At 40.5% G+C, this 12,127-nt stretch overlaps 1 long non-coding RNA gene across 1 annotated transcript; it reads right to left on the minus strand.

Moving 5' to 3' along the window:
* Positions 1–677: 677 nt before the first annotated feature.
* LOC148332205 (uncharacterized) lies at positions 678–11,807 on the minus strand. The gene is made up of 4 exons (XR_015844654.1): positions 11,375–11,807; positions 3,676–3,775; positions 2,602–2,678; positions 678–2,075 (listed from the first exon to the last, which is right to left on the minus strand). It is a non-coding gene; the product is annotated as an uncharacterized LOC148332205 (long non-coding RNA).
* Between the last annotated feature and the right edge of the window lie 320 nt (positions 11,808–12,127).

The following is a 12,127-nucleotide window of genomic DNA, read 5'->3' on the forward strand; positions in this document are numbered from 1 at the left end:
TGTTAAAAAGGTTATTCTTGTAAGTTGAACTATATCTCTTGATGTTTTCTTTATGTTGACAAGGATACGATGTTATGCAGAGGGGTACCGAAAACAATTTTATAGACAAATGCTATTATTTATAGTTGCGGCAGAGAGTGGGTGGTTTCTTTTCGCTACGGGGGCTGTAACAGAAAATAATTGAGAAGCGCTGGTATAGACAGATGCAGACACACAAATGCGCACACACCTGTGCAATACAACCAGTTGCACGACTGTGCTCCGAGCTACAAAATATATTTGCATATTTGCTTACGGGCACGTAGTCTTGAATGAGACTCACCTGCACTTGGCTAATATGTTGCTGCATGTACGTGACACAACAACAGCACTTTGTCACACAGTCATAAACGGCACGCCAACACACCCTCATTTGACATAAACGAATGTGCATGCTGGCTGGTTCTGAGTTTCTTGGCCAGGGGTGCCCAAGTCCTGTCCTTGAGAGCCCCTATGCAGTCTTGTTTAGATGTCTCCCTCCTCCAACACATCTAGTTTAAATGATCAGGATCATTACCAGGCTTCTCTGAGAGTCCTGATGAGCTGATCATTTGAATCAGGTATTTTGGAGGAGGGAGACATCTAAAACAGGCTGAAAAGGGGCTCTTGAGGACCAAACTTGGGCATCGCTGGTCTAGGCCATTGAGTTCAAAAGATGTTTTCCACGTAGAAATGAGTTGAATGGGTGCAGTACCACATGTCACCAGCAAAGAGCGCACTCCCGGGATGGTGAGGAGTGCCTCGCAACTGAAATAACAAGGAGAGCTACTTGAACTACGAGAAGAAGCTGCACAACTGGCTGCCAAACAAAGTGAAAGCATGTCAAGCGCCTGTGGTCACGGTGGTACAAATGATGATCAGATACGTATGCTGCTTATGAGACAAAAGAAACACAAACAATGAGTGTCAACATTTCAGTCCATTCGGAACAAGAGCCGCAAGAATGTAGAGCTTGGTGGCAAAGGTAACATGAGGATAAATGTTTGTCTTTGGCTGAAGTTTACATTGGGGTTTACATTCACGCTTGTGTTCTACTCATAGACTGCACGCCTCGCTGGGTGTCCCGGCAGAACAAGGGGATTTTTTTATTACATTATGTAATACACTATTTATTACATTATGCACCCGAGAGAAAGTCGATTAGAATTTAGACTTCTCTTAGAGGCAGGTCTAAGTTGTGGTGCTGTTGGTGTAGCGTGATTTTGTGGATTTGATTGAGGCACAGACAGACAGAAGCGGGGTGGGGGGGTGTTGTCTTATACAGACGCATGATCAGGGGTAGAAGTGCCCACTCCATAGTAGAAATTTGACATCTTCCGGAAGCAAAGATCTCGCAGTTCCTTTTAAATGTCTTTTGCATGCATTGGGCTGTGATGAATTTGAAGAAAGTGAAGGGATCCGGATGGCAAAAAAATATCCTCTCTGTTCCCTCCCACAACAGCGCAAACGCCCCCTTGAGTTCTCAAGGGGATGATCACTTGAATGAGTGGAACAGTTTCCATTGGACGGCAAACAAGTCAGCTGTTTTACCTCCCAAAATAATGCAAATGCGCGCTTCCACCTGCAACTGTATAGGAAAAAAACCGAAGGAAAGAAAACTCCTGTGAGACCACGCATTGTGCTAGACTGCTTGAAAATAGGGGCCTATGTTCACACAAAATCACTTGAATCCAGTCAATTTCTTCACACAAGTGGCCAAATCTTCATGTTTTTATAACACTTGGCTCAATCCACTGAAGACAACATGTGCTTGTGGGTCACAGCGATCCACCGTGAGTCAAACACTGAATGCACCATAATGTCCGTGTGGGCTCCATTTTGGAGACTCGATCAAAACTCTCCATCCCTGCTCTGCGGCGGGATCCATGCATGGTATATGAGGGGAGCGAGACACGAGTGACTCACTGCTTAAAATTAATTTTTTTTTACATTGTTTCCTGATGGTTGATGATCAAGCTTTTCATTCAGGACTCAACCAGATTGCAGAAGTGATCAAGAGATGAATTCATGTATCATCTGCCTTGGTGAGAATGCATCTGTCATGTTGAAAAGAAAGAAAATAGCAGGGATAGAAGCTATAAATGTGAGCAAACATTAATTTCAGTGGCAGCTCCAGTAATGCGCGGCTGCCAGAAAGTGTCAACAAAGGCTGTCAGGCGAATGAAGACATCGCTTGCAGAAAAAGATCACAACAACAGTGTGAAGCCGTTAATAAATATTGAGATTTTTCTATCACGTTTTGTAAGCTTGAAAATTCCAGGAAATAGATCTGCTTTTGTTGTCACCTTTACATAACATACTAGAAGATGACTTCAATGAAAATAAGTATAAGTCATATATTCATGCAAATAATTCAGTTATTTTCCTCCAACGATGGCAAAAAAAATACAAATGAATATTTGAATGAAAAAAAAATCAGGTGACCCACTAAGACATGGAATATTAATCAGGCTTTGATACTGATGCATGCGTACATCTCATGGATACGGCACCAGCCAACCATGTTTGCTTTATGCATGTGCGTGTTTTACCTTACACGGGGGGTGTTTTTCCAGCCCCTACCTGTGTCGGCCCCTGAATCAGTCTGGCGAAAATCCTCATCATTCAAATGTAACTCGTTACTTGTGTTGAAGAACTCACTGTAAGACGGCAAAAGCACAACGTCATTGTCAAAAGAAAACCTTGAGCTATGACAATGAAAATATTCAATTAGATTCAATGTTATTGTCATTGCACATTCAATCATAAGCACAGGGCAATGGAATGTACGGAATGGAAATGTATCGAACCAGGTTTGCGTTTGCAGTCATTAAAACGGTGACATATGCAGTCCGTACTGAACGTAAAACGTGATGTGATCTGTAAATATATGACAACCTATGTGTCTTGTCATACAGGCTACTATGAGTAATATAGCAGGCGGAAAATGAGCAGTCTAACATGACTAATGTTCAAAGCAAATAATTATTGGAGGAGGAAAAAATGTTTTATCAAAATGTATTAATGGAAAACGTTGTTTAAAAGCTTCACGAAAGAGAAATTTGAACAGAAATGGTGAATCAACGCATGAAGACAGAAAATGACAATGCTTACAGGCATATATTCGTTATCCTTTGCAAAAAGTGACTATTATCAGTTTGCTGAGACACTTTCAGTAATAATTGTTTATTAATAATAACTAGATAACGTGAGCGCATAGTTCAAAAGTAGCATGTTGTAGCAACCTCAGATGCCAATCATGCACATGCTATTTTTGGTATGGTCTTCTTTTCTACAGCATCTAATCGTAATGTGTGCCATTATCCTCTCCCAAAGCGCTAGCAAGGTAAGTTTTGAAAAACATTAAAACAGTTTCAAGCTTTATTTAATTTATTTATATACAATAATGTTGAACTGGACTGGATATTTTATTCTGTTAAAAAAAAAAAAAAAAGTTCAATACAATTTTGTACTGTAGTGGGCGTTTTTAGGCCATGAAAAATTGTACTTCCATTTTACAGAAAACCTTTTCCTCCAATTAGTCCGTAAAAGTGTGGTTCCACTATATAAGAATAATGGATGTCTAATTGACAAAATGAATTATGCTTATCTTTATGTAATGTACTTGTATGACTTAATGGGAACATGCCCTTTTACCTTTCTCATTAGGGAACACCCATCAGGCAGCTAGCTGTACAGTGGCATGCTTGCATCTTTAGTCAGTGTATGGCAATACACCAAAGTTTTGGCAGGTGTTCTGAAATAAAAAGAAGGCAACGAAAATGTTAATTACACCTTGGCAGGGTGATAATGATGCCTCCAGCATCAACATGGGAAAATGTCATAGACTGCAATCTGGCATCAAGCTTATATTCTACATGTCAATTGGCACTTTATATATTTATGCCTCCCAATGCGGACGTCGTGGGTTCAATTCCAGCTCTGGCCTTCCTGTGTGCAGTTTTGCAAGTTCTCCCCCTTGCCTGCGTGTGCAGATAATGGATGGATGGACAATACAATTATAAGTAACTACCCAGAACGAAACAACAATCCCTACAGCTGCTTCTTTAAAGGATATAACGGAGATTGCTTTTCCTGATAAAACTCATGACATGCTTATAGCCAGACGGTACAACTTTGAGCTTCACCTTGAGCACAATTATGATAATGTCCCACCATTTAACAAATTGTCTGTATTTCTCGAGTCAGTTGTGACATATCGCAGGTTATGTCATGAGGAAGTGGACACTAAATATCAAAATTGCCTGCCTATATATATATATATACGATATTATAAATAAACCTATACTAATTAACGATAACGCCAAATTTATATATATTTTTTTATTTCATTTTAAATTTGAAACCAACTCACTGAAACGTATTAAAAAGATTGAGACAACGGATTGATCTCAAACGGTGCGGCAAGACATGTTGACAAGCAATGTAAGTACTCACAGTCATATAAGCTTCATCCTCTGCAATGAATGACTAAAATTAGAGTTGTACTGATGATCTGCGAGGAGTTGAGACATCTCATTGAACAGTGTCTTTCTGTCTTATACAGAATTCAGGTGGCCAAGGCGCGCACACCTGAACGAGCAGCAAAATTTTGGTGAGGTTTTTGCAATGTAACTCATGTATGTACCTTGGGTCAATAAAGGCTGGGACACCTTGCCTTACTGTCCCAAATGTGAATTGTCCCATGTCCTTAAAACCAAGGTATGGACCGAACCGTGATTTTTGTAAAACTGTCTCACACAGAATGTGGACAATTTTTCAACCACCACTGGAGAGACTTAACGTGATTAAGATGAGGAGGCTGGCAAGTGTGTTTAAAATGATGATTGCAATTAGCAGTCGAAAGCACACATCTCACTTTTGTTAATATGCCCCCCCACACACACACACAAAAAAAAAATTAACACTTGTGTAAAAACACAAAAACAGACAGACAAAAACATACAAGTACCTTCACACCTCATCATATTCACGCTTGGAGCAGCAGGAAATACATTAGGAATTTTTTTTTTTTTAATAATCTCATTCAGCCTATTTTGGGCAAATATTTGTGGTGTAGCAAACACACACGCTTAAATGCAGTGACACACAGACACGCAAAATGAGAACAAATAGTTTAACAGTTTCTTTGGAGCAATCAGTGATTCCGACATGCTGTGTCTGAAATGAAAATGAGATAAAAGCACCCCTTTGTCTTATTGAAAACAACATTTGCACATGTAGAAGTAGGTCATCATGCAGAGTAATGCATTTGGATCTCAGTCGCATCCTGTTGACAGATCAATGACTCACTGCTCTGAACACCACAGCACACACGCACACAAACATGCATATCCATTTTGTTTTTCCCATTATTTTTAGTCTCAGAAAATGTAAAGCTGTACAGTTTATCAAGCAACATTTTTGTGCCAAACCATTGGCATGGCTCATTTTTAGCATATTGCCTCAGTGCATCAGACCTATCACTATCACAACACTTCTCACTTAATGGTTCATTTCATGGATTAATCCTCTACCCCAAGAGAACGAGATGGAACAGGGACAAAACACATCTTTTTTTTAATATTGTTTCATTTATTTAAATGAAATCCCGCTGTCTAATTTTTTTGTCTGTTTTTTTATTGTAAATAGGAGAAAATAGGGGAAGGAAAAAGAAGAATAAAGAGTTTTATATATATATATATATATATATATATATATATATATCTTGGAAAATGTTATTTCTTACAGGAAATGTCTTGTGATAGCGCATTTTTTACTGCATTTATTTTCCTGCCAACCTTTTTAGTTACATGTTCATGTTGTCAGCTACAAGAAATAATACTTGTGTCTTTTTTTTTTTCTTCTCAGTATAAGCTCTGTGTCAGTTCATAAATGAGGGAAAACATTTTGAGCGGTGAATTCTCCACTCATTGTGCCAAGTTATTAAAACGGCCCTCGCATGTAATTTACGCAAGTACATTGTAAGGTTTGTACTTACAGGAATTGAATCAGTAATTCCAGCCCTGTCTGTCTTTTTTCCCATTAAAAAGATGTATCTGTAGCAGTAATTCTATTTCAGTCAAAATTGTGAGTACTTTTCCCACCTTTGTCATGGAAACTGATCCCTGCTCAGCGCCACTCATCATTGGCCTCTTTTGGACGACAGCAAAACACAAAATCAATATTCTGCTTTCCAGACTCTTGAACGCATGAGACTGTGCACACTATTGCGAGAAGAAATGAGTTTTTCACCAGGAAACCATTACTTCTCCTGCACGTGGCTGACTTGAAGAAGATACAGAAATTGACTTACAGCCGCAACAGCGGCGTAGCTGGTCTCATCATTATCACCGTGCCTCGCACGCCGTCAAAGCCGAGTACCGAGATGCATTCAAATGTGCAGCTCAAGTTTTTCGAGTGCAAGTACAAGGGTGGGTGACAGTCATGTGAATCATAAGCTATCAAAAAGATGTTTTACATTCTGTTTTATTAAGAAAGAATTTTTTCAAAACATTTATGAAAATGAAAGTTGTTTTTTTTTCTTTTAAACTAGGCTAGAGTGGCACTGTGGACAAGTAGTTCGCACGTCCACCTCAAAGTGCAGAGGTGGAGTTTTCGGCAAATACAACTATTGAATCACGATAGAAAAGCTAAAATGTGATTAAAACTAAAATGTATTTTCGTCCAAATGACTAAAACGAAAACGGTTGTCAAAAACAACATTGATTGTTTACATATTTGTAACTCTTGTCATTGGGCATCAACCAAATTTTACTATAATCTTGAATTTCTTTTTTTCTCGTGACACAAAGTGACAGGAAAAAAAAGGTTCCCGGTGGCATCACCCTACTTAAAATCCCTTTTAACATTATTAGCTAACTAATAAAGTTTAACCCCCCCCTGTCATTTAAGGACTATATGCACCACTTTACAGCCACGACAAGCATGTCAAAAGGTAAAGATGCAATTCACAGCTTTAATTAGTCACCATCCCCCCGCTAGGAAAAAAAAACTCCCATTTCCATTCCACACAGGAAATGGGGGAGAAAAAAAGCAATTCTGCTGGCTGAGATCACACATCCATCTTAAAAAGAGAGCGTGTCGTTTACATCTTGCCAATGGTCTCGTACGCTTGAATTTTTTTTTTTAATTTTACAAAGGGTGGGCTTGCACCTGAGATAATGTGGAGTGTTCCATCACAACGTGAGATCTGGTGACAGGATCAGAAAAGCGTGGCCGTGCTCCCGGTGTTGGTTCGAAAACCGGAATGTTGTTCACAGTGTGTGGGGGGGGGGGGGGGCGCGTAGGGGAGCATGTTACTAAGGCACTTGAGCATGACAGTAATAACCTTCGAGATGAAGCCCAGAGGAAAGGAAAGAGCTGTCAAGGTCTCTCCGACCTGTACGCAAGCAGGGTTAGGAGATTATTGGGCGTGATAAGACACAATGTGGGAACAGCAAAAAAAAAAATTAAATGAAGAGGTGGGGGGGCGATTCAAATCAATGCATATGGTGATTGTTTTGAATATTCAACATCGTGAATTATTATTGTAGAATTTCCATAAATGTTCCCAACCAATTCAGGGTGTATTTGGGATTGGCACCTGCACGCCCGCAACCCTTGTGAGGTTAAGCGGCTAATATAATGAGTGGATGGATAAATGTTTAATTTTGTGGATATATTTTATGTTTTGTGTGTGTGTGTGTGTGTGCAATTATTACACTTTTATTAAAGCCGCTAAAAAATGATTGCCAATCTATTCATTTTAAGCTGATTGCAAAACTAGTTCATGAAAAACATGACACTCCACTCCCATCCACCCACACGTGCGGACTGACTAAGAAGATTAAATTGTGGAAAAAATTATGATATTTATCAAAGTGTGACATGGGAAGTTTCGGCTGAAATTTTAGACATAAATACCCTGAATTTATGTTTCATATTCTAGAATGGTGAAAGGATCCACAATATTTATGTAGACACATGTAAATATTAAAAAAAAAAAAAGAATTCTGCTCATAAATATATAAATCTGTCTGCTTTGGAACTTCAAATGTTAACTGGCTGGAAAAACTCGCATCAGACACACCTAGAGAACCCACAATTACAGACCACACAAACAAAAAGAATGTTTGCTGATTTACCTGTGAGTGTCTCATCCTTTTCACCCTAATATTCACTACTCATTAAATTAATTAACAAATACTTACGGACTGTAAATGTCACGCAAAGATGCCTTTTTTTTCACAATCACAACACTTCTGCACGACTCCGCCAGTCAGTAGGCTATATTTATATATATTTATTCACACAGACACACATTTACGTGCAAAGATAATGTACATTAGCACAAATGTCAAAACATTTTTTGGTTTTAAAAAAATGCATTTTCATATTACAGAATTACACAATTCCAAAATTATACAGCAAGTAGTACACTTGGTCTTGCCTTACTTAAACCATTTTCAACAACTTGGAAAAGGACTGCCACTCTCACAAAATCTCTTTCCTGTGCTTGCATTTTTTTTACAATTATCATTTTTAATGGCATTTTCTGTCATGTTTGTAAACGTCACTGCCCACTGTGACGAAAAACGCAAATAAAATTCCAATCGCAATCTGGCCGAAAAATTACATAATGGTTTTCATCTAAAATGATTCACATACATGTGTGAATGTAACCATGAAAGCAAAGCAGGTTGTCCCTGTTGTTGCTTGCTTCACCAGTTGCTAATCGTCGAAGGCGTTGCAATGCTGGCGCTCTCCCACATGGACACTTGATGATTTCATGCTCTTGTATTGACATGTCAAGCGAAGGGAGCGCCTTGTGAAAGGCCTTCTCCACAGCTTTCGCTGGCGGTTCATCATCCTTTCAAACGTCATCATACATTTGACTGTGAAAGAGCTCGATGAAATAGTTGTGACAGACGCACATGCGGCACGGCGGCAGCCAGGCGGCTAACTGAGGCACAGCGAGACAGACACGAGAAGCAAGGATGCGTTGTGATTCATGCGCACGACGCCGCCAGCTACAAGACGATGCAAGATGTCGTGTGTCGTATCCTCGCAAGCGTTCCGCGATGTATGAGTGTGTTTGCCTCAAACGAAGGGAACACAAGCAACGCTTGTTGAACATCGCCAAGTCCGAGCCCAGACATGACACATTTGGGTTGTCCTGTTCTGTTCTAGGAGTGTTTTCTTTAGCTTCATTTAAATGCAAAGCAGACAGACAGTTTGCTTGATTTGAAACTTGTGCGGAAACAGGGCAAGATTTGTATGCATTGAGGGCTGAACGACAATGAGAGGTAAACTAATTTGAACGCCTAATTTAAGACTGAAACCGTGAATATAAGCCCCGGACGGTCCGGACGCGCACTTTTTGGGGTTGATGGATTTAAAATAAATTTAAAAAAAGGGCTCGATTATCAAAGGCCGGAGGTTGATTTTAGTCCGGGCCATTGATGTAGGTTAGGCGACATGCAATAATTCCGCCATCCTCAAATCAAAACACCCTTTTCAATCAAAAGAAATAAACTAAAATAAAATATTATTTTCATTTTGATAACTTGAAATAATTAGTTGAATAAAACAAAACAGACTTGGCAGCGAATTTGAAACACGCCACTTCCATGCAATCAAGGCTTCAATAGCTGGCAAAGTATAAAAATGTGAATTTCCCAAACCCGAACATAAAAGCTAAAAACTGCAGTTTAGTGCAGGTATGCTCTGTTGCTTATTCAGGCAAGCTGCTCTGACTGCCGGCCACAACATCACTTGAGGTCAGACTCAGAGGAAGAGGTTTCTCCTTGATTCCATTCACCAGAATATTTTGTGTGAGCGTGTGTTCAGTTATGATGTACCGTAACGAGTAACTTCCCTGTAGTTGTGTTCCATGAATCATCTAAAAGTGACTGGATGAGTGACTCAGGGACGCAGGCACGGGGAGAACATGCAAACTCCACACAGAAAGGCCGAAGCCGGAATCGAACCCACGACCTCGGCACTGTGAGGCCATCGTGCTAGGCCCTTGAAAAAAAAAGCTACTACTGCCTCTAACTTTGGCAACGATACTAAAAAAAATTCAAGTTCATGGGTTTGATATTAATATACTGGTTGAAAATAGCCCTTTGCGTAACTCATAGAAAAAGTTCACAAATAAAAAACCTTGATGAGAAAAAAAAATATCCCTCCATTCGTTTTATGAATCAGAATTGGGAATCGCTCTGAATCGAATCAAAGAACTGAAATTGGAATCATCCGAATTCAAACTATGCACCATCTCTACCCGAATCTACAAGTCCAAACTCCAAACCACAACCCAAACCTACAATAGTTTAGTTATGAGAAGTTGGGCAAAGTACATCAAAAAAATTTTTTAAAAAAAAACACGAAAACAAACAACCATCCGCGCTCACACTCATACCTCGGGGAAATTTAGAGTGTCCAATCATCCTGCCATGCAGGTTTTTGAAATGTGGGTGGAAACCGGAGTACCCGCAGAAAACCCACACAGGCACAGGGAGAACATGCAAACTCCACACAGGAAGGCCGAAGCCGGAATCGAACCCACGACCTCGGCACTGTGAGGCCATCGTGCGAACCAATCATCCACAATGCCGCCACATCACTGAATTTAGAAAAAAACAACAAAAAAAACAAAAAAAAACAAGTCCGACTCGTCTTTGGTAACGGATAAAATGATGACAGACAGGTTTAGAAAACAGTTCTGAAGTTTAGTTGTGCTATGCACGCGCATAGAAAGTGGGTCAGTAAATGACTCACACTCACACACTGATACCAAGTTTTCCCCACGACAGCACATATTGGAAGGACTACTAAATGCGAGGAAATATCAAGTAGTCTGGACACAGACGACCTCGCTGGCCAAACGGAGGGCACTTCCAACCCTAAAGGTTTGACCATCATGATCAATTAAGCATCCGCCCATCCGTTTTCTAATCTGCTTGTCCTCATTGGGGTCATGAGTGAGGAGTGAGCTGGAGACTAATCCAACCGACCTTGGATGAGAGGCCATGTACACCCTGGACTGGTCCCCCTTTAGCACGGCACATAAAGAAAAAAACATTCTCACTCATTCTCACGCTTAAAGACAATTTGCTGAACCCAAGATGCATGTTTGTGGACTGAGGGAGGTCGCAGGAGCAAACTCACAACAGCCATCAGGCACAATCGCTCCTGATTTGAAACGAAATTTAACGCAATATTTAAAACATGACAAACCGTGAATTAAATATCATAAAAAAATTATGAGAAAAATCAGGAAAAACAAAAAGGTCATGACCATGGCCTTACTTAGAGTTGATCTCAGTGAGAAGTTGCCTCTCGTACTCACCCGTGTCGAAATGCACCGTGAAGCAAAAGCAGCTGGTACCAAGCACCGCCAGCTGTGAAGACAGATTGGGTGCCGCAGAGAAAACAACATTCGAACAAGATATTTATTCGCAGAAAATGAGTGGAAGGAAGCATGCAGGGGCCACGGGGTACAACTCCAATCTGTGTAAAAATCCCTCCTCTCGGGGATAAATATGCATCGCCGTCGTAACAAAAAAAAAAACGAGCGGCCTATTATTAAAATCAAGCGTAAATGAACTGCTAATGTGTCAACACAGACGTGTCAGGTTTTCCGTGGCATTTCCTCATCCTTGACGCAATAAAATAAGATTTTGCCACAACATTGGGCCCACCTCCAAGGCAGAATCCCTGCCAGGGAGACATGTGATTAGCAGTAATACTCTAAGTCACGGGTGGGAAACTCGGGTCCTGGAGGGCGGCCTTCCTGCATGCTTTCAATCTCTCCCAGCTGCAACACACCTGATTCAAAGGCTTCTTTCGAGCTTGCTGATGAGCTGATCATTTGAATCAGGTGTGTCAATCTGGTTAACAACCGCTGGTTTGGATGTATTTTAATGGCCCCAGCTTTATTGATCAAAGTGTAACAAAATATACACAGGCAATAATTGACACCCAGAGAATGAACGCACTTGCTCCTCTGAGCGAACGACAGGCAACTTTGCTCGCATTCCCTGAGTCACACGGCACTCAACAGGCCAGGCCCCGCCAACCGCCCCCCCCCCGCCGCACCCCA

This window comes from Idiotropiscis lumnitzeri, chromosome 8 (assembly GCF_059441095.1).
Source record: "Idiotropiscis lumnitzeri isolate Australia: NSW breed Sydney's pygmy pipehorse chromosome 8, RoL_Ilum_1.0, whole genome shotgun sequence".
Classification (NCBI taxonomy): domain Eukaryota; kingdom Metazoa; phylum Chordata; class Actinopteri; order Syngnathiformes; family Syngnathidae; genus Idiotropiscis; species Idiotropiscis lumnitzeri.